General features: G+C 40.5%; 1 long non-coding RNA gene across 1 annotated transcript in view; it reads right to left on the bottom strand.

Moving 5' to 3' along the window:
- Positions 1-27,259, bottom strand: part of LOC131459316 (uncharacterized) — a 233,381-nt gene that overhangs the window by 140,434 nt on the left and 65,688 nt on the right. The window contains exon 4 of the long non-coding RNA XR_009240235.1: positions 3,304-3,380. This is a non-coding gene — a long non-coding RNA (uncharacterized LOC131459316). The remainder of the gene's footprint in view (positions 1-3,303; positions 3,381-27,259) is intronic.

Genomic DNA, 27,259 nt, shown 5'->3' with positions numbered 1-27,259 from the left:
TTAAGGATTAATTATTGTACGAGTCAGGGTGGCTGTGGTATAGGGGGCAGAGAGGGTCGTCCACTAATTGGATGGTTAGTGGTTTGATCTCTGGCTCCTTTAGTCCACATGTTGAAGTGACCTTGGGCAGGATACTGACCCCAAAAATGCCCCTGATGGACCATTAATGTGTGTGTGTGTGTGTGCACTGCATAAATGTGTTTGCAAATAGGTGACGTGTGAGTGATCAATAAACCCAGAGGTGCTATGAAAATGCAGCATAGGGCTGAACAATTTATCGCTCGTTTGAAATTGTCAATTTCAAAAGATGCAATTAGCAAATTGGCAAACACATTCTTTAACGTCAAAGAACGGCAATCCTATTTTTCTGCATACTCGCTGGAACCCATTCATATTTTTACTTCTCATGCTTATAGTTAAATATAGAGCAGTTCATGTGTGTTCAATCTTGAACACAGTTACTGTTGACGTGGAACAAATGTCCCAAATCAAACCTAATATTTGGGGGAAAAGGTTTGCGATTTTTTTTTCCTAAAATCAATCAGATGTCAAGAGACTGAGACTCTTTTCTGTTCAGAGCAGTGTTTCCCAAACCTCTTATACGCTTTTCTTAAGAAGACAAACCATCACAAATTGTAACCCAATTTATAACCTAATTTATAACTCAATCATTCATTTTCTACCAGCTTTTCCTCCACATGAGACTCACAGGGGGCTGGAGCCAATTCTAGCCATCGGACGAAAGGTGGGTCACACCGTGGACAGGTCACAGTCCATCACGAGACGAACAACCGCTCACTCTAACATTCACACTCCAAAATAACCTCAGCATGCTTTTGGACTGTGGGAGGAAACTGGAGAATCCAGAGAAAACCCACGCACACATGGAGAGAACATGCAAACCGTGTCTCTGTGTGGCCTTTGTGCATTAACTTTTATTGTGAATCGGCAAAGCAGCCCCACTTTGAAGGTTCGTGCTACTACAGATATAAATCTTCAATTCTTTGATCGGACAAAAAAAAAATAAAAAATCTAATCCCAAATCTCCTGCAACCAAACTGTTGGTTCTGACCAAGTCTTTGGGAATGAGTGGTGTAGAGGGAGCCCATTCCCACAACCATTCACACTGTGATTGAATAAACTGTTACACAAATATTTAAAGTAGTTAATTAGGTTGCAATGGAAACTGCGTGCTGTCATTCATGTCTCAGAAACACATGGAAGCATGAGTCGCCTGCTGACTCAGTGAGTATCTGGGCATATATTATTAACACTGTACACTACACATGCTGTAGTAAGTGAAGTAGAAGCATAAACCATGAGCTGTATGTTCCACCTAACCACAGGTTGTAATCTAATTTAGTGGAGCAATGGCAACAATGACAATGCTTGGTAATGAATAGGTGCACAAAGCAGACATTTGACATTTTACAATGACATCATATAAGTACATTAACTAAAAATGAGTTATTTTACCCTTGTACAACAAAGGACAATATTGGGCTTTAATAAAGGAGGTTACATTTTCTATAACTATAAACTGAGCTGTAAATATTAATAAAGTAATTAAGTGTAGTGTAAGTGTTTTTTATCAATTCACATCGCTGGATCGTACCTGCACATGTACTGCGAGTAAAAACAACCAGCCTGGGGCTAATGCTAGTTATATATAGTTATATACTGGTCCCCTTTTCACAAAGCATTCATGATAAACCCATGCTTACTTTAGCCTGAATTTGTACGTAATCTCATTGTGTGTATATTCACAACAGTAGCATGCACTTTAGTCCCACTGCGGCGACTAAAGACCATCATTTGTCCCAATACACTCTCATAATGATCCTTTGATTTTTTTCTCACCATCATATAAAATATTGCGATGTGTTTTCCACCTTCTTAACTCTCTACAGCAGGCAGACCTCATGTGATGCAGTAGTAGCAATCATCTGCACGCTACAGGTGTCAAAGCGTGATACATAAACATGTAAAGGTTGATGTTATGGGCTACCATTGATTATTTTCTGTTTCTCTTGTGGCAAATATTTAACATTCTGCACCTGGGTAGAATCTTGTCTGCAGTACTTACACCATGTGAGTTATAAACAGCGATGAGATGAGTCAGTGCTGTGAAAATACTAGTCTTGGGGCCTTTTATCTGCCAGATATGCATTTATAAAGTCAGACTACGTAAGCTATTGTACCTCAGCAATGTGCTGTTCCTCCATTAAGGCGCTCGGTTCAACCACCGTGTTCCTGAGAAAGCAGTTCCTCAGTGTGGCCCACGACACTTTTGTATTTTCACAGCTAACAAACTGTGGTCGCATGCATCCGTCCCAGGCCACGACTGACTGTGGTCTCATCTCAAAAGCATCTTCAGTATGTGATGGGTGTGTTCAGTCCTGAAGAGCTGTCCACTTGTGGTCAGGTCATTCAAGATGCAGAAGTTAAAAACCGGGTCTGAACAGGGCCCAAAGGAAAATGCCCGTTATTTTACATAGCGTGTTGCCTGTCAGTCTACGTTTGGCTTCGATTACAGTCTGAGTGGAGGCATCTGCTGTACAGCATTTCGGTTCAAACGGGCCATATCACAGCTACTGAGTCCTGAAGTGCCAGACGGTCTGTTCTCTATGATCTGAGCTTAACTCTTTCCTGTTGAGAAACACAACGCACGCAAGCAGCATGTGCACCGGGCCCAGGATGAGCAACAGTGCTGGCCAATTAACCAACAATGTACACACTGTTTTCACACTTCTTGGGTTGCATTTCCTGACAGGAGGAGTGGAGGCTCTGAAAACAATCCCAATTTGGGCTGGAAACGAGTCGGAAATAAAGTGCAAATGGGATTCCTCGTGGAACGGCTACAAAGCTGCAGAATCTAAATGAATGGCAGGAGTTCCTTTCAAAGGGTTTGGAACTTGAGTGAATTACATAATGTGCTCTATAGTAAAAGCTGCCAGTTAAGTTTCTCATCCTCCCTCCTCCCCGTGTAAAGAGCCTTCATTAATGTGACCGAAATGTCATCAACTTCTAATGCCTCTTAATATCACTGTATCGTTTACAATTCACCCACAAAGACTGGATATAAGTCACAGCTGGGCAGCTTCCAAAGACAAGGGGCTAGCAAGAGAGAGAATTGGATCTGTGGTGGGCAGAGGGGCTGGGGGAGCAGTGGCTGGAGTGACAGGCTATTTAGACGTGTGACTTCACTTTGCATTAAGAGTGTAACAATATCAGGCATGATGAGCCAAAGTGAGGCCAGATTTCAGGCAATGCTGGTCAGGCCTGGAGCAATGGATCACTTACCTTAAGATATCAAAGTCAGTGGCAAAAAGATCTGATCTGGAGCGAGGCCCAGCAGCACAGAGAGGAAAGTGTGAAACCTGGAGAAAGAGAGACACTCATTGAGGAAATCCATTACCACTGGAGAAGCCAACAAGCATGAAAGGAGCTGTCTTGTTAAATTGGCTGCTTGATAAAGCAGGTCTTTGGCCGGGGAGCCACTCAGAGTCGCCACTAGTGACACCAGACATAGAAAAGAGAGAGGCCTTTATTGATATGGCGAAATGTTGAGTCACTGCGGTCCACGCTCTTCTACTAAAAGAAAAAAGTCCAGGGGAGAAAATGTGCACTCCACAGGGTTCTTCAGTAATTACAGTAAATCAACTATAGAGTAAAAAAAATACTGCAACATTTTACATTTTCAATTAGTAGTTGTTTTCCATTTTGTCGGTTTGAAAAATGCATTTCTGACAGACATTACAGGAGACTACTTTAAACCTTTAAAGCGGCTACATAAAAACCTCCTCTTTGTGGAGTTTGGAGCTGGCTCCTGATTGGTTAAAGGGAGATGCAAAAAGTCAGTTTAACACATTTTTTAAAAAACTACTTTTCCGACAACAGCTTTAAGCTGATACTTGAAGAGAATGAATGGAAATGGGACAGAAGTCATGTTTGCATCACTCTAACATTATGTGCAGACTTCCACTCCATTTTGACATAAGGAGCACAGGTGTCGGGATTTCAAATGTATGGACTTGCACATTATGACACGATCAGGTTTTCAGTCAGTAGAGAATGAAAATCAAATGCCAAATTTATTACGACTGAAACACTGTTCCAGGGCTGACTAGAAGTTAGGAACACTCATTTAGAAATCTGTTTCCTACAGTAATCTACAGTAAGACAGATTGAGCAAGCCAAGAGATTTGCTCCGATAGTTTCTGTAACTTTGCATTGACCTTCACGGTGTCTCTTGTGTATGTTTTTTGATTTTGAGAGATTAGCTTTGGCACCGCCTCCAGTGGACGGAGATGAGTGGCATCAGGTATGTTCAACCTGCAGTTTATGACCACTGACCCTTTAATCGTCTTGGCTCACTTAAGCTGCTGGTGGATCCCCCAGTAGATTTGTTTTTAATGCGCTGTGATTTCTCTTCCCCCACCCTTTTTATCTTCTTCCTGCTGTGTGGCTGAAACCCCACAGAAGCCACGGTGAGCCTCAAATCCCCCACACATCAGGACAAACAGTACATTTTAGCCCAACGATAGGAAACTTTATCAATTCAGCCAACAAAAAAAAATAAAATACATTTAAAACCAACTAAATTCTTATTTTTCATCATAATAATCAATAACTGCTTTTTTTATTTATGGCATTTTTCGTCATATGAACCAGCCACAAAAGGAGAATATTGTATATTAAGTAGTGAAATGTACATGCCCTTTCAGCAGGTGTAACTTAAATGACTTAAATGGTTTAAGGAATCTTCTCTAAAGACACTGTTCTCGTCATCACTTTCTTATTTTCCGAACGCGGCATCTGCGCCGCTGTCCTGACAGCGCTGTTGATCGACAGAGACAAGTCACTGGCACTAGCTGATGCAGTTCCACTCTCCAAAGAGCTAAGACTGCTCTTCAAACCCTATGGAACTTGGCAGAGTGTCACATTCACAGACGTCTTTACTGACAATCCACGCAGAGGAAGTTCAGTAAAGTTTAGTGTTGGGGGGGAAACCAGACAACAGCAGCATCAGCAACAATTGAGAGCACATGGGCAAACAACAGTATTGGAAACAATGCGAGTAGATCACAACCACAAATAAACAGAAATAGAGTATAGAAAGACGACTGTGCCGTGCCCTTGAGTGCTGTGATTTTGATTTTTTTTAAAAACCTTGTATATTTCAGAGCCCCACACCTGCTTATGCGAAGCGAGTGGAGTTTTTCGGGAGAAAAGCAGGACAAAAGGAGGTATTGTTGTTGGGTGTAGGTCAGTGCTGCTAGGCTGCTGCTCCCTAAAACATTCCATGGTGTCACATAATACTGTCAGTTTCCTGTTCAAAGTGCCAGCCCAGAGAAACTGAGCATGTTTGCAAAGTCAGAGAAGAGTGCGCGTGTTTGTCTTTCTGCGCCGCGAGTGTAAGTATGTGAACGTACGTATGTGTATGTACTACTCTTTCAAATGAAGCGTCACTTTTGTGCGAGTGGTAGAAAGGCCTTTTGTCTCATCTGCTCGTGCTGTTTATACAGCTCACACAAAGAGTAAGTATTTTTCCCTTCGCTGTGAATGACCAGAAATGTCTGTTTATGTGTCAGAACATTTGGAACAAAGTGTGATACATCTCCTGCTCGGGGAAGTGGGTCTGCCCTTAAAAAAATCTTTTATAGGGTGCTCTATAATATGCATGAACACAGTCACGTGTAAATGCAGCCAAAGAAATAACTCACCTGCCTTCTAACTGGAATAGTAAAAAGAATTGCTCCCCGAGGATGTCACTAATAGAAAGGCCTGTGACATAGCCCACTATATGTTTTGCTTTATGCTCCGCTTGTTACGGCGCTGCATGCTGAATCAAATGTGTCATAATAAAAAACAGGTTTTTTTTGTGGGGGTCATAAAAAAAACCGAAATTAACATTTTTGTTATAGATTAACAGAAATGTGCACAGATTATGACATTCTGCTTTTTCTTACATACATATATATACTGTGTGGAATGGATGCTCCTGTATGAATGCCACATCTTTAGTTTTTCTGAATACTGATGTGAAATGAGCGTTCATGTGTTAGATTAAGAGGTTGTGTTGAAAAACTCCCTAAAACTGCAACTTTTGTGTTATTATTCACAGTTGCATCCATTATTATAATTTATAGGGGGGAGAATTGAGCACATTCCAAAGTCATGATTTCCCCCTTTGTTGCATGAAGAAGAAATAAAAACAAGTTTCAGTCCAAATCAAAAATGATCTGCATACTTTCCTCTGCAAAACAGCGCCACATTAATCACGCCGAACAATAAGCATTTAAGCGGTTTTTAACCCTTAGATTAATGTCAGCTACAACCTCGTAATTTCTCTACGCCCACACACAAAATCTAGCGCTGTAGTCGTAGTGGGGTGGGGTTGGGGGGGGGGTGGGGGCAGTGAAAATGTGTAAATTAGACGTGGCCCTGTGCGGCTGTGCGGCTCCGTACGCAGACTGGGGAGACATTAACGAGAAGAGAAACCGCCCCCACACCACTGGAAGGAAAATAAACTAAAATAATAGATCTCAGAGATGTGATTAAGAGAAATGTGATTCAACAATGAGGCAAGTATTAAGTTGTTCAGCCACGACAGGCAGCGAGAAGTCGCATTTAAACGCATGATGACATCAGTTATGTTCAACTGAGTTTTCCCTCTCCCGCTGAAATTTAATAGCTCTAAGGAAACCTGCTCTAAGCTGAGCGCTGCGACGGGAACGACCCACCGTGTCTGTGTCTGTCTTCCAGGCAAAGAAACTACACTTTTTGTGTTTGTGGGTCATCAACAGGGACTCGGAATCATGTCAACAGATAATCAGTTGACACTTATATGATTAAGATTCCTATATTGTGAAATTGGGGCAGAGCTTTGGTTTCCGCAGACTAGTATCCATACATCCTTGCATACATTCACTCAAGCATTCATTCAACAGGATAAAAATAGTAGAATATAACAATATAGATGTACATAAAATACCTTGTATTAACTAACTGCCAGTAGACCATAGGTTGTGCTTCAGTGTTGGTCTACAGGATCATCAAATCATAGATGAGTTGACAATTAGTTCCTTATCTGTAGAGCTAAAACAATTACTCAAATCCATTGTTAGGCGATTACTAAATTAATTGTCAACTATTTTGATAATCGATTAATCGGTCTGAAGCTTTTTTTCATGATTAAAACCATATTTCTGACTGTTTTAGCTTCTTAAATGTGAATATTTTCTGAATCTCTTTGCTGCTGGTTTGTGGACAACAAGAGAACATCAGTATTTCGAGGTTCAGCGTTTTCTGATATTTTATGGATTAATCGATTATGAAAATAACCGTTAGTTGCAGCTCTAGTTGACTATTAGTATGCAAATGTGTGTCAGGACCGTCTAATTAAAGTTAAAAAAGAAAAATTGTTCAATACAAATAAGTGTCAACTGACAATATTTGTGCTTTAAACTGTAAATTTGCCGATGACAAATTGTGGGGAAAAATGATATTGTTATTTTCATTATGAACACATTCATTCACACATTTAAAAACAGATTTAAAACTACAAAACCCACATGTTTGATATTTCCTGACGCTGCTAGTATATTAAGAACTCCACAGGGGACGTTTGAGGTCTAAGTCTGATGAGCATCTGTTCATAAATCCCAGAAGAGCTGACGCTTACACCATACACGTCCCTGTATGTACGTGCTACATTGTCCCTTAGCGTGCCTTGGATAAACAGGGGCAGTGAGGCACAACAAATATTATTCTGTTCTGTGTCAGTTTAAGAATTTAATTACTTTTTTTTTTTCCCAACCTGTGAACCCAAAGCCTCACCTCTCCTCACTGTACTCAGACGCAGAATTCATTAAGCCGTTTTTCTGCCCTCGGATTTTCACACCGCGGCTTGGAACATCTGCACCCTGTCATGTATCATCCCATTCATTTCTACTTAATTTGATCCTAATAAGTGTCTACACGAGGAGCCAGATGTTGCTGCTTCGAATGTGGCACTGGAAGTTTTGTTTGCGGGGAGTTGTGCTCTGCGCCTGGTGGGCAGGGTTTGGTGCATCCAGTGCAAGCATTGACTGTTCGAAATCACTCATTAATATGTAGAATAGTGTTTCTCATTTTCTAGATATTAGTTTTTTTTACTTGTCAGTGCACATAGAAACCCATCGACATTTGACAAGGTCCCTTAAGGGTAAGCCAGAGAACTGGCTTTTCTTTTTCATTAATTCTAAAAGGCCTGTTTACAAGAAAATCGGTGAACCCTTATTTGTGTCAGTCAAGTAAAAACCACTTAAAAAAGTTTTCTTTTTGGAGCACATGTTCAAAATAATGGAATATAATTGATCTTTCGGATGGATCAGTGGCATCTTGGCAAAATGTATGTGTGTGTGTGTGTATGAGATGATGTTCAGTGGACAGGATGTCTGATTATGTCCTGTGTATGGAGAGCCCCTGTAAACCTGACTGCTAATCAGCGCCATATGTCAGCCACTGGCCCTCATTCTCATCTTGTCATTTCAAGTGGCTCCTAGACATGACTCCTGACATGCCCCGGATTCAGCCACAGCAACTAGCAGCCTGGCATGTGCTAATGAGAGAAGTGCACCACAGAGATACACGAGCAGAAAGGCCAAAAAAGCTGAGCCACATGACCCTTCTGAGTGGGGCCTCAGTACCTGGAGGTGCTGCACCAGCCCCTGGGACAGTGTGTGTGTGTGTGTATACGTGTATTTGTTACCTCTTTAAGACGTTTTCTGGTATTAACACAGACATTGTCAGGACCAGTATTCCTCGTGGAGACTGAAACTGGGTAATAATGTGGCGGAAGTTAATTTCAGAGGAATTAAAGGTAGGGTTGGAGATCCTGGAAAAACAGTTAGAGCAGGCAACATTTTGGATTCACGAGCACTGCGCAGCATCTCTAACTTTCTGTACTTTTCTGGTGACGCTAACTTTTTTGGATACTTGTTCAAATGACAATGTGATGCCTGAAAACAACAAACACTCTCAAAAGACGGGCTTTCACAGTTTCAGCACCGATGTTTACTCTGGTCTTGGATCCCAAAAACCGTCTTCGGCTTGCGACCAACACCTGTTGTTGGCACCTTTTCTGCCATAACGTTACTGCAACTGTATCGTGTCTCTGGCGTTGTCTTCTGAGCATGTGTGATTAATGCGCGTATAATCATGGATGATTGACACTTCACGACCTTGTTTCTTTGATGTTTTGTAACTGAAGATTCACAGACGTCACCTGCAACCAATATCCTAGTGGACGACACCAGCTGTCAATCACAACTCAATGTTGAGATCTTTAAAAAACAACACTTTAACGATTACAACAACGTGTCTCTAAAACCAGTTTGGTAGCAACTCCACCTGATTGTGTCAGTGTTTGTTCACAGCTTTACTACATTACAGCTTGTAGCGCGTCTGTCTAGCAATCCGATTGGATAACACACAGGTAGTCAGTCAGTAAATGGCAGGAATTGTGAGCTGTGTTGCATTGAGTGAGTGGACAGAGAGGTGAGATGTTGACAGCACAACAGAGTCTGAGGAGTTGATTTGAGCCGAGTGGGAAACATAAAGCTCAGTACGTGCGTACAAACCAAAGACACAGATAATAACCCACACACATGCAGGTACAAAACACATTTAAACAAACTAGACAATAAGGCATTAAAAATAATGCCAAAGACAGTAATCTGATTCCATAGCTTGACATTAAACCGGAAAATTAACTCAACTTGACACAGACACTGAGCAGTGGAGGACTTCCATCAGCTGAGCATCAAATCAGGTCCATGTAAATAACTCGCCTGATTGTAGTTATTATGGCCTTTTGGGGTCATGGGGGTCAAACGTGTCATCTTGCCATGGATCATTATTACACAGAAGGAAGCTTGAAGTGGGATGCTTGAGATTGGGAACAGGGCTGAGGAGAGTCACCAACCCTTCTGTCTAAGTGGGCATCTGCTCCTGTTTAACCCCAGGCTACAACAGCACTCAAGGTAATCAAAGTGACCACTGTGCTTTACTTATTGCCTCTTCAGTGAAGGAGAACGTGGCACAGTCACACAGCTTCTCTCCCTCTCTCTCTCTCCCTCCGCACATACGGTTGTTGTTTAGAGAAAATGATCACAGCTCAACACTCCAGCAACCTGCAACAGCACGATCTAAAAAGCCTTGGCGTGATAGTGCCTTATGTCTTCTCTCGAAGCTGTTAGCACAGAGTCCCCTGTTGATGTTGTCATTCAAAGTGACTGCAGCTTAGTGTGTGTGTCAGCTGACTGGTGTCTCATTGTTTTACAACGCTCGCAGACGATGCCTGTGAGAGAGTGAGTGCAGAGCCGAGCAGAGCCGAGCCCTCAGGCAAACATCATGTCAGTCAGCTTTGTTGTGCAGGATACAGGGGCTCCCTCGGCTGCTGCTGCTGCCGCTGCTGCTGCTGCTCCCCTGCTAACTGGGAAGTCAGGGAGATTAAATGGAACATCCTGAATCTCATACTTCCTAATGCTTTGTGACATCCACACTCTGCGGAGACCGTAGGCGTGCCGACACAAAGGAGCAGCGACAAAACAAACAGTGCCTCTTTGAAAAGAGTCTCAACGCCACAAGACATGTGTACATCATGTGCACTGATGCAGTCTGACAGAAGTGGGAATTTTCACAGCGCTACCTTCGATGAATTATGGAGAATGTGGGGAAAACACTCGACAAAATGTGTTCTTTATACAACATAATATAATAAAATACACAAAGATTCCAGATCAAAATACTGCCTTTTTCATGCACTATGGTTTTGTTTTGTTTCTTTTAGTTTTTTTATAGGGCATATAATAGTTTATTAATGAAGCACTTGATACTGATATATGAATTATTGAAGACAAGACTGTAGTCCCAAGTCAGTCAGTCAGTCAGTCCAGTGAATCCACGATCTCTGACTTTGGGGAGCACGTCCAGAGAGACGAGAGGTCCGAAGCTCAGCTCTAGCAAGTAATTATAAAATAGTGAATATGTTCAGACGTGAGGTTCATCTGGATAAAGCTTTATCACTAACAGCTCTGCAAAACAGAGAGATCATAAGTGCATAAACAAAATGATGATGGAAATGTGTGTAGTTTGGAGTTTGGGACACAAAGAATGAAAAGGAGAGATGACGGAAAATATAAATGTCTGAAGCGGTCATTATTATTTCATACAAATGCCTTTTCTTTGCCTGAAAAATTTAAGCTGCAGTGGCAGCACCAACGCTGCACATGTCAAAAGAAAGCCCAGGGACCGCAGATGATTTAAGTGGGAGAGGAGAGCATATGCAAAAACCACATGTGTAACAGCCATCAGTAAACAGTGAATATGTGGTAAACTTGGCAGAACACTGACATTTTTTAGAGCACAGGCAGCCAGTGTGTTAAATAAAGAGAGGGCCCATGCAGCAAGCTCCTTTTCTTATGTCAGACTGAGGACGGGCCAAAGCCTGTGCACTGCTCTGATTATTATGAACCGTGACAAGATGTTACAGAAACTTTACACTGCCGTTTTTTGGCCCTTTCACCGAATCACTTTTGACGCGTTCAGTGTATTGAACGTTCCAATCGGAAAACCAACACAAATAAAAGCTATTGAACAGCAAATTATTGCTGTAGTAAAACTTGCCAAAGAAACTTTTTCTATTTATTTCATAATTCCCAAGATATAGGCAAACAACAATCAATGTGTTACCACCTCTAAGTGTGAGCCATTACAAAAATACAAATTTAAATGCCCCGTTTTTAAGTGAACATATCGATCAGATGGCAGTTTACATATTGATCCCAACCCGCTGAACTACAAATGGTAGTTTTAATTCAAAGCACACACACTTTAAATCATGCATAATGCTAATGGCAGAATGATGTTTTTTTCCAAACAAGGAATTTCAACAAGCTTTCAGATTTGGCTGTCGAGGATTTTTGGATGTCCACCGCCTAATTAGACATGCTTATTGGTGGACCAAAGTTGCAGCATCATTCAGTCAACAACCAATAAACAAATTTTTACTTATTGCTGTATTCTTTAGTCATTAGTTCAGAGGCCATCTGTACATGGAAATAAACAAGCAATGTGTAGGATTCTCGCAGTGGCTGTGCCTTTGATCTGTGGTCCTTGATCTGTTGGGCTCATGGTGTCATATCCCCCTGTGATGTTGTGGATTAATTAGATGGAACGGGCATTTATCCCTTAAAATCATAATACTAATTTACCCAATGCAGTGTGGTGTCTCTGTGGGTGGCAGCAGTGGCTCCAACTTCTATTAAAAATGCTTAGCCCTCACATCATCTGATGAGCGATCACAAACCAGAGGAGATGCAGGACACAGCAATGCCAATTATTAACAAGGAGCAATTATATCGACATCAAGAACAATGTGTTGCTGCTCGTGTCAGAATAAATGCATTCTTGTTCATTAAGTATCAGAAATGAGCGGGAACTGGCTTTTAATTAAATTTGAACATCAACCGTCAACATTTCACTTGTGCGTGATTTTCACAAATTCATTAATAAAAGACTGAAGACATTCAGAGTCTCTGAATACCTGTGCACACATACAGTACATGTCAGAGAGAGACAGACTGAGAGGTAGAGAGAGAGGGAGGTCATCCAGCCTGTCTATTAGCAAAGTAGTCATACAATGTTAAATAATACAGATGTAATGAAAAGGCTGCAACAAAGAGGCGGCAAGTAAACAACAACGACTGATTATATCCAGATTCAGTCAACATGTTAGTACGACTGAGTAATACTAACACATCCAGATAATTACCACTGCACATATTATATGTTCAGATCCAAACAGGCCTGGGTTCTCTGCACATGCTCCACCGTTCCCAACCTCTGGTTCTGACCCAGAAACAAAAGAGTCAACAGTGAGCAAAACAATCCACTGTCGGATGGAGTTTATGCTCCGTCTGCTAAATGAATTGAATACTATATAAACCGCCTAATACTAACAAGGTGGAATCTTTTCCGTGCCCGATATCGATACTGATATCTCAAACTGGAGTGTCTGTCGATACCGATATCAGTCTGATACAGTTATTTTAGACCTTTCAAAACATGAAGCTGTTAACAACACATTTGTGCCATTTCAAGCTATTTCAAACATAATTCTCCCACTGTGTCCCACTTTCCCCAAAAATGTCCTCAACAAATATTCTTCTCCCATAAAGCAGAAATAAACAGTCCACAACATGACTCAGCTAAAACACTGTTGCTGATTTCTGTTTTTAATTTTACATCGGATTTTAGATTTTTATCCGTCATATATCTGATCCAGTGATTTTGACCAGCTTCGGACCGATACTGACTATCATATCGGCTCATCCCTAGTAGACAAGCATCAATTTCCTACTTGCGTTTGTGTAGTCTTAAATGGCATAGCCGTGCTATAACCATAACTGACAACCGTCTTAACTGTGCAAGGAAACATACTGAGAGAGAGGGAGGGAGGGGGAGAGAGAGAGAGAGGGAGAACACATCTGCAAACAGGACCTGCCAAACCTTACAATAAAATATTTCCTTAGTTCTTTGTGTCCACAGCAAAGATAGTGTATATTGTCCATCCCTGTGTACAATTGTGGAGTGTCAGGCCCTCGGCTGAATGCAGCCCCTTCTTGTGCTCTGGTGTGTGAATGCTATCTCAGAGCAGCAGTGCCCAAAATGCTGCCTATTCCCACACCCAGCAAACGCCACCAGGGGATAAGGAAAACACAATTGATAGAAAGAGTAATATTTTCCATAGGTTCCCAGCAGCATGTCTCTAACTGTTTCCTTTACCTTATCAAAGAACAAATGCCTTTGAAAAGTAGAGAAACAAAGCTCCAGGCCGCATTGTTGCCTGCTTTATTTTTGACCAGGGTAATCTGGCGTTTCCATCAACCCACCAGAGTAACCTCCTCCTAACATTCCTGCTGACAGGGCCATGCAGGGAACCAGGCACGTGCTGAGTCCCACACAACACAGGACATGCAGGTACACACACACACACATCTACAGAAAGCTGGCAACTCTCAACTTTTCTGTAACGTTGAGAAATGATGCACTGAGAAGATTTGCCGCAGTTCTTTTAAGGACCACCTTGATTATGACTTTACCTAGTGACCTTGTGATAGTTAACTCTGACACTATTATTCTGTTTTCACACAACACTCAACTGTACACCAGCCTTCACTTAGCCCCACAGTAGAGTACCATCTACTGGCTGTCTGTGGTACTGGATGCACAACTGCAGAGTCTCTCTTCAGCAACATCCTATCAAATTCCAGCTGCTCTTTTAGGTTTAGATCGCAAAGCAAGCATATAGCCTTTGTTTGAATGTCAAACTTTGTCACATATACTGCAAAATGTGACAATTATACTAAAAACATGTATTTCTGATCATGTAATGCTTTGATTAAGAGTGTTTGGCAACAGTGGCTTACATTAAAAACACGACAGTGATGTTTTTTTAGTTGATTTCGCTGCCTTTCTTAGTTAAGATTTAGTTTATTTAATGTATTTGTATCAGGGACAGTGTACAAAGCAAGATGCTTTAATTTACTACTTGATTTTTCTAAGTCCCAATGACCTTTTATTGAAGTATGAGTTTTACCTTCAGAAAAACAAAATCAACATTTGTATGCAGCTATAAATAGTGACTGCAAGTTGACATGAGGAAAAACATTTTTTTTTTAATTCATTACACTGTAATAGAAGAAACTCAAGTTCATTTAAACGGCAACATTTTCCACGCACTCGCGCAGATTTTGAACGGTACGCCTGGAACACGAGTAAATGTTCATTATCGACAGGATTGTCCCTTACGATAATTACCGCCACTGAGAGGTGACTCTGCCATCGAGAGCCTGTCGACACTTGCACCTATTTTTTGCTGAATATGGAACACATACTAATAACACTTGTGTTGTCTGTCTGGTGGATTGAGGAGGTGACAACCTGTTTTCCGAAGCCTAGAGGGAGATGTCATCAGCACTAAAAGATGAATAGATCAGTAAAAGTGTCACTATTTCTCCTGGCTTATGACACACGGACCAATGATAATTACTCACAAGATGACAGCCACTATGAGAAAAGCTCCAACCTCGTCTGGTGACGTATCAGATAAGAAATGAAGCATTACTGCCACTAATTAATTATACTTTCACTCATATTTCACCTTTTTTTTTTCTCTCCCACATGCCTCTTTAAAAAAACATTCCACGGAAATGTTTCTCTTTTTTTTTCTAAGGTGCGACGGAGCAAACCAGACAAATAAAATTGCATAAAATGCTTCAGATTCTCACATTTGACCATGTTATGACACAGGCTTCTTTATATGGAAGACACAAACAGAGGAGGGGGGGAATATTTAACAGTCACAAAACATAAAAAAAATAAAACACAAAGGAAAACGGAAACATTAATAACCTCTCTAAAGTATGAGAGTTTTCAGAATGTGAACTTCTTGCAAAGTACTTACAGGAATGAGTGTTTTTGTGCGCTCTTTAAACATTTGGCTCATATTTGTTGATTAGTGCGGCCGTGAAAAAAGCACTGACACTCTGCCATTGTGCCGCTGTACTGTTGTTGGTATCCAGCGAGCCTCGTGTGGGCTGCTCTGCATCCTCACTGCCCGAAGGCTGTTTTCCTAATAATATTAATGAGGGAGCGATGCTCCAACCTGTGCTGCACCGCCGCTGCCTATGTCCAAGAAGCAGTCCTATTTGCACTGTACCTATACTAATCTGACAGCCTTGATCAAGGAACAGAAAATAAAACCCCTAAGGCCTCTATTGATCAACCTTGAGTCTTGCCCCAACACTGTTGTGAGGGGGCTGGTTAGCTATTACAAATGTTAGTGTGTTCAATGAATTATTTCATCAGAAAAAGCACGCTGCATAAAGTATTTATTTTTGAAGTAAACAATTTCAAAGGAGTGTCCATATACCGAATCATCCCTGTAGAGATCATAGACCAACAGTGCGGCCCATTCTTTGTGAGCATCTACAGTTTGAGGCTGAGAGAGGAATCACAAGCTTGGTGTCCACCACCAGGCTTCTCAGCTCAGATTGAGGTGGCTCCTCAATCCGCAGAATGCAGGGCCGTATAATTTCAGTCAAGCTTTTAATATTTGTGTCAGTCAAAAGGCGGCAGCAAGAATCCTGCACAGCATGTCATTTCTGCCACTAGTGGTCTCTCAATCAAAACAATCATCAACAGCCAATGAGTAGTCGAGATCCATGAGGAGCAAACCAAAGACAACCCACTGGCAAACTAGTGGTACGGAATATTTTCTTCCTCACTCTGATGTTTCATAGGGCGGGTTAGCCTGGGAAGTTACAGCAGAGATGGTAAAGTGGAGTAAAAATAAAATAAAATATACCAGATCCACATTTCTATGAATGGTTTTGCTAATATAAGCTCAACCTAATCATTGCTCATTCATTCACTGTCTACCTCTTGATGCTACAGTCAATTTTTTCAATGAACCTAATCCCCAATCTGCATGTTTTTGAGCTGAGGGGGGGATCTGGACAGGTTCTGACAGGATCTGAACTGGTTACCTTCTTGCTGTGAAGCAACAACACTAGCCACTGCACTACCGTGTGACCCATCTTTACAACAGAATAATGCAACATCCATCGATCAAAATCACAATCTCCAACCCACTGAGGGCTGGGCTCAAAAAACACACAGAAAACGAAAGACTGTGATGACAGATATATATGTATGTATATATATATATATATATATATATATATATATAGATATATATATATATATATATATAGATATATATATGACTGCCAAGTTAATTAATGTGAATGTGCACTGGGTAGAGGAGCAAAGTTGAAAACAACATCATAAAGGAGATAAGGGAGCAAAACACAATAGAGTGCCGAGAGAGTATTTGTTGTAAATAATCCGTAATAAAATTAGCCATGGAGACCTGCAGCTTCTCACTGATTTCCTAAATGTTTACTAATGGACTCTTTCTCTTAGCCATTCTATTACAGAGAATTGTTGAGTGTTGCCCTGGAGGCTTATATCTCTCCCCGGGCCACAGGCCTGGTTAATGGATGACCCACTTGTTAGCTAATTGCCGTGGTGTCCCTGAACACAAAGGAAATGTTAAATTATGTTATGTGGCTGTTAGATAATGAGCTGCAGCAGCTATAGTACTTTTTTTCCCAAAGTGCTTTGGGCATAGTCCACATACAGTACTTACAGTAAGACTGTTTTTAACACCTCGGAAGAGACAAGGGACTGTTTTCCTATTATTGTTTTTACACTCTGAGGCAAGTTCAAAAAGATGCACTTGGAAAGCAGTGTTTTCAATATGTGGGTAAAAGATGTAATAGCACGTTTTCAGTGTGATTTGGAAGTCAAGTTTCTGTGACTGTGTTAAAAAAATCACAAATTAAGTACACAATCTCACACGTTGGAATAGTTATGTCTCTTGTAATCAATTGTAGAGAATTTTCTTTGTTTAGCCCTAATTTCAACCGAATGAAACCCATCTACCATCAATAACACAATCTGAGGCTTCCCCAAATTATATTTGATAATAAGCAGTTTGTGCATTCTTTTTATTTTATTTAAAACATATAGCACTACAATGCTGTGCAGATTGGAGACATACATCGTTAGTGCTCCTTTACGTTAAGCATTTTTGTGCATTTGTTTCTATTAAATTGTTCTATATAATGAGACGGCGTAAAAGAAAAGAAAGAAAGTGTATATCAGCTATCAACTGCCCTGATTTATAATAGAAAAGTCCACATTCAGTTGACCTTCTCCGACAAATACACCGAGTAGACCCCACTTTTGCTCTTAAACACAGAATCCAGGCCACGTCATGCTGCGAGTCATGAAAACATTGGAAGCCGACTTAACAGCCAGTTTTTTTAGATCCGCGTTCCGACGGCGCTCACATGTAAAAGGTGACCTCGTAAAAAAAAGTTAAAAAAACAGGGTCACACAAATCTTATCGCTCTGTTTCTAACGTCTCCACTCTCCAGTAAAACCTCTGTAGACGAGCCGCTCACAAAGCCGCACAGCAGAGGAGGAGGAGGAGCTCATAAGTTTGAGACTCACAGCCACCTACGCATAACCCCAACAAAAGCACACTGATTCAAACCAAATGCACAGACTACGAGCGAGACACTGATGAAAGGCTGATGAAAAATGTATGCATCAAGGAAAAAATTAACAATTCTCTAACTTGTTTTTTTTTTTTCGTTTTTTTTTAATTCTGTTCAATATTAAAACATTTCTTTATCTTGATCTGCCAACTCTGCTCTGTCAGTGAATCCGAATGTAAAAATTTAAGTAGGGGAACAGACGAGAATGCATATGAAAGTGAATGCGACTCAGTGAGGGAGCCCTGCGTGCAGCGTGACTATATTTTAGGATCCCTGAAGTGCAGACAGCTTCCTCACCTCTTGGACCTGAAGCCAGGAGTGGAGAGGCCAAGTCTGGCCAAAGAGTCTCTTTCACCCTCCTCCGAGGATTTGTTTTCACTGGAGAACATGCTGGAACACAGTGCCATGTTTGAATTCTACTGGCACTTTTTTCAAATACTAGCCACGGCCAATTGGAAAGGCCTGGCTGATGATTTTATTCAATATTTAACATCCTAGGGCTGAATCTCTGGCGGCGCAGGATAAACAGCCAGGACTGAGCTGGGTATGAAATGAAGTAAATAACTAAACATCGCTTCTCTGTGATATCGCACAATTGAGACTTATTCAAACCCCAGGAATTACATATTTCAAGCCCTTTTCATGCCCATGGTTTTGTTACGGCTTTATCATCAGTATCAGCAGCCTGTGTTTATTCAACCCTCAATTACCAAAGGCTCAGCCGGCAGGCCTTTAATTGATTACTTTAATTGATTGGTTGGGGGGGTAACCATGGCTGAAAAGCAGTTTATCTTAATCAGTTGAGAGGAAATTTAGAGAGGGGCTTGATTTCCTCCAGCTGATCACCCCTGTGTGGCACGAAAGTGCAAAGAGGGAGGAGGTGTGTGTGAAAATTTGTAGTTGCACATCTAACACTAAAGATGGGAGGGCAATTTTTCCAGAGCTTTCCTGCCTCTGTGCTGCCGACAGGGGCTGGACAATCATCAGTCCTCGCTGCTTTTTCCTGTGACATCAGAGCAGGTGGTCCAGAGTCACTTCCACCTATTAACACTACATGCGATATTGAATTTAACAGAGTGACAGCTTTTTTTCTTTAAAGATTAATATCCAATCCAATTTCATTGATAAAGCACCGTTAAAGAACAACACAGGTGGCCAAACGTTTAAAGGGCCTATTGTAATGTTAAAACTGGCAACACTATGATGAACATTATCATTTTCTTTCATAAGACGGATATCTAAAATATCTAAATATAGTTGCAAATAATACTTAAAGGGTGGCTTCACCCATTTTTTCCCCACATGGTCAAATGAAGAATAAACTTAAAATCATTACGATGCTGCTGTTTTGTTTAATTCACGTTCTATTACATAGTTGGATTAAATTTTATTTTTATTTATTTGATTTTTTCCACGTCTTTCGGTCATAAAACCTGACAGAAACACAGTACAGAGGGCCTTTATTTTCTTTGAAGGAAGTGACCTTGATGTCAACTTTTTGTCAATTTAATAAATGGTTTACAATCCCAACTTCCTCTGTTGTTGTGGGAAGGAAACATGTGTCTCAGATTCGCTGTCTGATGATCGAATAACACATTTATCTGTGTAAATAAGTAAAAAAAAACAACAGCTATATTTTTTTATAAGTGGCCCTTTAACAGGAACACTTTGACATAGACTTAGACAAATATTCTCTCTGGATTTCTCAGAATAATATTAAAAATATTAAATATTAACCCACTGCCTCTGTGTTTGTTCAGCCCAACATCAAGATAAGCAGAATTATAGACGATGTCATTGATGGGAAATGAAAACAAGTCATTTGTGTTTTGAATCATTTCATTGACTTGTGCTGCCTTGAGCAAATTAAGTCGTAATTAATTGTAATAATTGTGAGGGAATGTTGCTGTTCATATTTAATTGTCCGGCTTTGTTATAGAGAAACCATGAGAAGAGAGAATGATACATGAGAGAATGTGTTGCTACCTTTTCATCTTTACTCGTCAATATTACTTTGGCAGAGAATTTAAATCCGCCGTGCTTCTCAAAGGCTACACCGGGCAGCTAGCAGGAATTATTAAACTGGACTGTTTTCTTGTTTCTCAAAGTTGAATTTGAGACAAATCAATCAATAGACATTAAATCCTACTATCACGATGCAATTTGACAATTTCATTTGTTTTTATTGTCTCTTCAGAGCAGAATGAATATAAAATGTTCTTCATTATAGGGTCACATTGTCAGCAGAACATGAAAAAATGGAAACAAACGTAACCAGAATGTTATCATACCACAGAACCTCGTGGGTTTTTTTTAAATCTGTGAGTGGGGGGTTACCCTGCAAACTCAACAACCTGTCACTGACAACATGTCGCTGTTGCAAGGATTAGAGTTGTGAAACAGCAGGGGATTAACTAGAGTCTTTCCTGTGGATGTGAATGGCTTTGAGATCTTTTCTCACTTCAGGATAGTTAAGTGGAGGAGGAGTGGTGATAAGAACTGTCATTTCTCTGTGACTCTTCACAGCCAAGAGCAATGATCCTTTTGTATGTGAAACAAATGAAAAAAAACATGGTAGATCTTCTCACTGGATTTTCAAAGCAACTTTTGAGAGATGCAATTTCCATGTGTCTCAAACCAGCAACTGCCTCCTTCAGTGGATGTGGCCTAACAAAATGAGAAGGTCCAGTGTGTAACATTTAGATGGGTAATTGAATAGACTACCTTCACTAGTTAGCTGTAGGCAACTGGACACACTTTAAATAAAAAATCGTAAAAGATTTATAGAATCAGCCAGACAGAGCGTTGTATCGCTGTAATATCAACTGTTGACGGAGAAACATCAAAGAGCAAATTTGTAGTTGTCGTTTCGGTGAACCGATTTCTGTTGTCTTTATTGTTTGGTTTTTATCTCTGTGGTGTTTGGTGTCGAGTAGAGCTGCAACTAATGATTATTTTCATAATTACTTAATCTGTCGATTATTTTCACAATTAATCCATTAATCCATTGGTCCATAAAATATCAGAAAACCTTAAAAAATGCTGATTGGTGTTCGTCAAACCTGGAAATGATGATGATGATCTCAAATGTCAAATTGTTTTGTCCACAAACCAAAATGATTCACTTTAATGATTTCTTAAATCCAGAGCAAAGAAATAAAGAAAATGCCCACATTTCAATTAGAAATCTTGTTTTAATCATTAAAATAGCTTTGAACCGATTAATCGATTATCAAAATAGTTGTCGATTAATCAAGTAATCGATTAATAATCGTTTCATCGATTAATTGTTTCAGCTCTAGTGTTGAGTGCTTTGACTTATATCCTCAGAATCAGTTGAGTCTCTGCTTTCATTTGAGCTGTACGAAGTGTGTTCTGGAAAAAGTGTCGGGGCATTAGATCCAGAAATGTGGCAAGTGGTTCCATACGAAGTTTGATATTTCGTAATTCATTTAGTTGTTATTTGAGCTGTGTTAGCCTTCAGGCTAAAAGGTCCTTGTATTTGAAGACTAGGCCACCATTATGCGCCAGAATGTATCTACTCTGCTCATTGTAAATTGTGAGCTTACTCGACAAACACAAGAATGGCTGCACACACAAAACCAATTGAAGGTCATCTTAGTTACAATCTGCAAACTCATGACTAGATGTCAATAATTCTTATAAACTGGGCCATTAAGATCTTTCTTTCTTGAATATGAGGACATGTTCAATTGAATTGCCCAGTGATTAAATTTTTTGAACGTGTTTGTTGTTGACCTCCATCAAACATTTGTCTCCAGCACTCAACGAATCCTGAATCGGAAAAATCCACCTGTTTGGATCCTTCATTGCACAAAGACGTACTTCAGCCATGCGAAATGCAATAGCTGGATTTGTGGCCATGCTGTCAGGCTTCAAAAGCACCTTCTGAGGGAAGCGGCCCCTGAAATGATACACAGCTGCTGTTCAGACGTTCTGGTTGGTTTCGTTTATTTGGATCCTCATTATCATTACACGAGGTAATAATAACTTTTCCTGGAGTCCAGGGTTACTGCCCCCATGCTATGGAGAAAAAATACTAACCAGGACTAGGTGTTTTCTAGCATATAAGTGCAGCAGTAATGTAATCAGTAAAAAGAGTCACTCATACACACAGTTTGAATTTGCACATCTGCTTATAAAGAGTTTTAAGATGGATTTTTTGCTAATACTGAGGGTAGAGAATTCCATTTTGACATGGCTCTGTACACGACTGTTCTTTTCAGTGTGTGAGAATTGAGCATAGGCACTCTCGACTGACCCATTACCACCTGAGTACTTACGCCTATTACTGTAATAGTTCAATACGTTATGCAAGCCAATCCGAGACTTGCTGACAATATTTGTTCTGCTGAAGGCCACGATGGACATTTACTGTATGCATCTGTGAAAGTGGCGTCCCTCTGCTGGATAAAGGACATTTTTTAATGTAATTCAACGTTTGTTCACCTGACATAATCGATGACTCCATTATGGATTAAATGAGAATATCAAACTCATCTTGATACTAAAAGCTTGTACCAATCTCCAACTCATTACTGCGTGATAAATTGCCGATGCAGATTATTTGTGTAAAGCGTTTAGAGAAAGACAATTCAGATAATGTCAATGATGCTGCTCTATTGCACTAAAGAGCCCTAATGGACAGTGTTCAATGCACTTGGGATATTTAACCCGTATTGCTCATGTATTTCTCAAGGAAGCTATTTATAATTTTAACTTGTCTTAAATTATGACAACACTGACCTTTGCCATGTACGACCACATCTGACCATGGCTTCATTCATGTCCACTTACTGTTTGCCCTTTGCCTGGTGGTAATTGCTCTTTGCCTGGCACTAATGGACACTGAATAGGAATGCTTTCCCTGCGTCTGTTCAGTGGATAATGACAAGAGACCAGTGTGACCTTGTCAGGGTAGGAGCAGCTTTCCACCCTCTGAGAGAGGCCACTCCAGCAGGCTCCCACCAGGCTCTGCTGTATGTCAGCATTTGAAGATCCAGCAATGAAGCACCACAACCAGCCAACCAAGCACAACCGTGAGCAATGTTTCCCATGGTCCTTTGCCCACTGTGGTTTATATCAAGGTCCTGGTATGATAACAATAATAATACTTTGATTTATTGTGGCTCTCAAGACTGCTGTTCATAGTTGGAAAAATGAAGAAAAAAAAACAGACGAAAACAAAGCAAAGACATAAAAGAATAGTACAAATACTGCTCATAATGAATGTAGAGGTCACAAGCCTCTTAAGGTTTGTGCCTTTGACAATCACCATAAAAAATAACATTTTAAACATTCTAAATTCTCCTCTGACTCTTCAGTTTGATGCTGCACAAATATTTGCCGGTCCTGCAAATATTTTAAAATAAAAACCTTGTTGAAAAAAATGGATGGAAACAGACCAGAAATGCTTGAGTGCTTTTACTTTGAAATGGGTACAGGAAGTGCTGAAACGAGACTCTCCAGCTGTACGGAGGTGCACTTCAGAAATGAGTGGAGAGAGAATGTGCAAAGGAGGGGCAGTCAGTCAGTCTGTGTCACAAAATAAAGATTGAATACAATGCGACTTCAGGAAAACGACCGAGAGGATCAGCCACTTATTCAATTAGTGAGCCAAAGCTCATGATCCCTCGTCGTTCCCTGACGTCGTCAAACTAGGTTTGTTAATATTTTAATTGAGAAAGAGACCCCATAGTGGCAGAAATGACATACTGTGTTTAATTATTGAGCTGCCAGTGGCTCGATCTGTACCCACGATGCATTGAGGCGCAGTGAGATCTGATTACTCAGACCACATTTTAGGACGTTCATTTTCTCAGTGTAAACTAATGTGTTCCGGTCAACACTGAAGGACAGACTAGTCAACTGATGCAGTTTGCGTTATTAAACTGCACGAGGCAGTTTTGTCCATGATGTATGAAACTTCTGAAAAGCCCATAGAGACACAAGACATTAATCAAACATTTAAGTCGAACCAATCACAGAATGTACCCCATCCGCCCACTTCACTCGACCAGACTCACGTCGATAAAAAATGAACAACCTGAATAAGAGAATGCAATCATTATGTAAAAGTTAAACAAGAAAAAGCTATAATAGTGTTTTTAATTTACAGTGTATAATATGAACAATATTGCAAGCAAATAACACACAACTGGCTGCTAGACTACACTTCACTCACAAACTCCCCATGGGCCTGTAACAGAAAGGGCTCCTTTATCCTGTATTGGCGTGTTTCCACTAGCGCGACTCGCCTTGCCTCGGCACAGTTTTTTAGTGTTTCTACTAGAGATAGTATGCATGACGTCGCCAGACTGCCGGCCACTGATTGGTCAGTGTGCCAGAGTCCCAGGAAGAGGCGCGAGCAGGACGTCCGACACAAGAATCAAGCCGAACAATGCCGAACAGTAGATCAGTTAAAAAGACTTAACGACCCTAAAAATGTGGGTTAATCTCCAACAATTATCAGTGAAATGTCTAAAATCTCAATATTTAACAGAGGAGTCTGGTGTATTTAGCAACAGCACTGATGATCACGAGCGGCATCACAAACCCTGCCGAAGTATTTCAGTCCAGTGACTGTGTCATGGAGGAAGTACTGATCAACAATCTAATGATTCAGTTACGCTGAAAACAACTGCTTTACAAGCCACTAGTCACGACAGTTTCATGCAGCTGTGCAGTGATGACTCCGCCCACACTGAGTAGGCACTATTTTGTAGTGGAAAACCAAGCTAAACAATGACGGGCCAAGGCGAGGTGTGACCATAGGTGGAAAAAAGTGGTTCCCGCCTTTCAGACAGTTCCTCCAATCATCGTGCATCAGCCCAGCCTACACGCCCGCCCACTGCTCCAAACACTGAGCTTCCCTACTCTATGCTCTCTCAAAGAGATCAACTGAGGCTGAGCTTCCACTGGTGTTAATGCGTCGTGCTGCTACGGAAATATAGGAGAAGAAAATCGCCTCAGACGATGAGTCTTATTGTTATACAAGAGTACATATTTTACTATTTATTTTATCACATTCTAGAGGAAGCAGCGCTGCCTTTGCTGTCTTCGAGCAATTGCGGCCCATTTCGTACAGATAGCTTTTAACCAATAACCCTAGTAACTCGGTTCCAAGTGGGAAGGAACAAGAGATAGGGGCAGAAATTGGGCCTTTCAGCACACTATGCATAGGAATTCTGTTGCTGACAGTGTATTTGGACACTGCAAACCGAAATAATGCACATGTTGGTTTGCATTCACAGCAGAGATGTGAGATCCATTCTTAAGTAGTCACTCAAGGCTCATGAGGGACAGTCTCTAATGTCAGATGGGAAGTAAATGTGCCGAGAGCCGTCCACTTGTGCCCAGATCACCAACGACGCATGTTAATGCCAGGTATGAGCCAGTGCTGAATTTGATCACTGGAACAGTTGGGCAGATTATAAGCTTTGTGTCAGAGCTCAGCCTCGGGGTTTTTGTAAGGAATTATCACACTGAAAGCCTCTCTAAGCCCTGAGAGCACGTTCCAAACTCTGTGTCTGTGTGTGTTTTATATGTTCATGTATATGCTTGCCCATGGGTTATGTAAGGATTATTCATTTTAAATGTAAATGCAAAAAATATCTTTACCTTTACCCAACATATGAGGAACGAGTGAAAGACGGACGCCTATACAAACACACTTTGCTTGTTATTCTCCTCTCTCTACCTCATTCCATTCTGTCACTCCATCTCTGTGCCATCACTGTGGTACTCTTCCCAGATAAATGTTTCATGAGGCCGCCCCCCCCCGTATCCTCTCCTGGAATAACGTTCTCTCGATATGTCCAAGAGATTATATGACACATCACTCAGTCACATTTACCTCCGACTGCACAAATCACCGCCCAACACAAGTGCATCTCGAACACAGGCCGCGACAGGAGAGAGGAAAACAGAAGAGAAGCATATTTTATTCGCCAAAACTGACTGTCAAACAGTGTCTGCAGTCAAAGAATTATCAAAGGATTTATCCTTTTCAGATGTGAAAGTCTAAAGTGGGTCACACGCTACATTCACTGTAATATCACAGTAAATATTCACAAGCTTATCATTATTTAATCACCCCCTAATGGAAAAGATCCCCACCCCAAATATAGACCCACCTCCAAACTTAATCATTTTCAAATATATTAACAGCTGTAAAGTGTAAACTTCATGTAGCCGTCGTGTCTTTCAGTTCAGTGACTCTAAAGATGAGCGGGAATTCTTCTTTCAATTCATCCGACACGTGAACAAGTTCATGGATAAAGAGATTGTTCGTTGATGTTCATTTACAAATCATTCACAAATTACAATTAGATATTTCCACCAAACTGTTTAAACTAAACTAAGAGTAATCAAACTAAGCCGACACTTTAGAAAACATCATTTTCATATTATTTTATTTTTTAGAAGTTAGCTTTGGGCTGATGCTGACCTTTAGAAAATCAGTTCAAATGTTATTTATTTATATATTTTTGTTGTTTTTCCCTTTGATCGGATAAAATATAACAGTTAAATAAGAATAAATGATGCAAGAAATTGCTTAACATGAGCACCCTTACATTTAAATGAAAATGCAAATGGATTTATTGATTTAAATAAAAAAAATAAAGAAAGACGTATATTAAATACATGAACCAGTGAACGTGAAACAAGGTGTAAACTTGGCTGCTTGGTTAAATAATAATTGACAGATGCAGGAAGGCAAAAATCTGCCCAATTAACTGATTAATGTCTACTTTTATTTATGTCTTTTAATTTATTTGACACATTATCATATAGATGGAGTATAATAATAATCCTAAAATGATGTGTACTATGAAAATAGGGGATGATCTCATTGGGCTTATTTCTCATTTCTGCATTTTGTCTTGTTTTACATTATCAACAGTGTCTTTTAGTTTTCATCGTAGCAGTATACGCTCGATTCACTCTGACAGATGCTGTACAGTATATGCTGTGTGTGTGTGTAGCGGGGGCATGTCACCCATGTAAGGTTATAATATATGCTTGCATAAAGATGAGTTGTGTTAACCGTATGAACC

The sequence above is a fragment of the Solea solea genome, chromosome 5, assembly GCF_958295425.1.
Source record: "Solea solea chromosome 5, fSolSol10.1, whole genome shotgun sequence".
Taxonomy (NCBI): domain Eukaryota; kingdom Metazoa; phylum Chordata; class Actinopteri; order Pleuronectiformes; family Soleidae; genus Solea; species Solea solea.
Note: the sequence above shows the minus strand (reverse complement) of the source record. Positions and strands in the feature narration are given on the sequence as shown.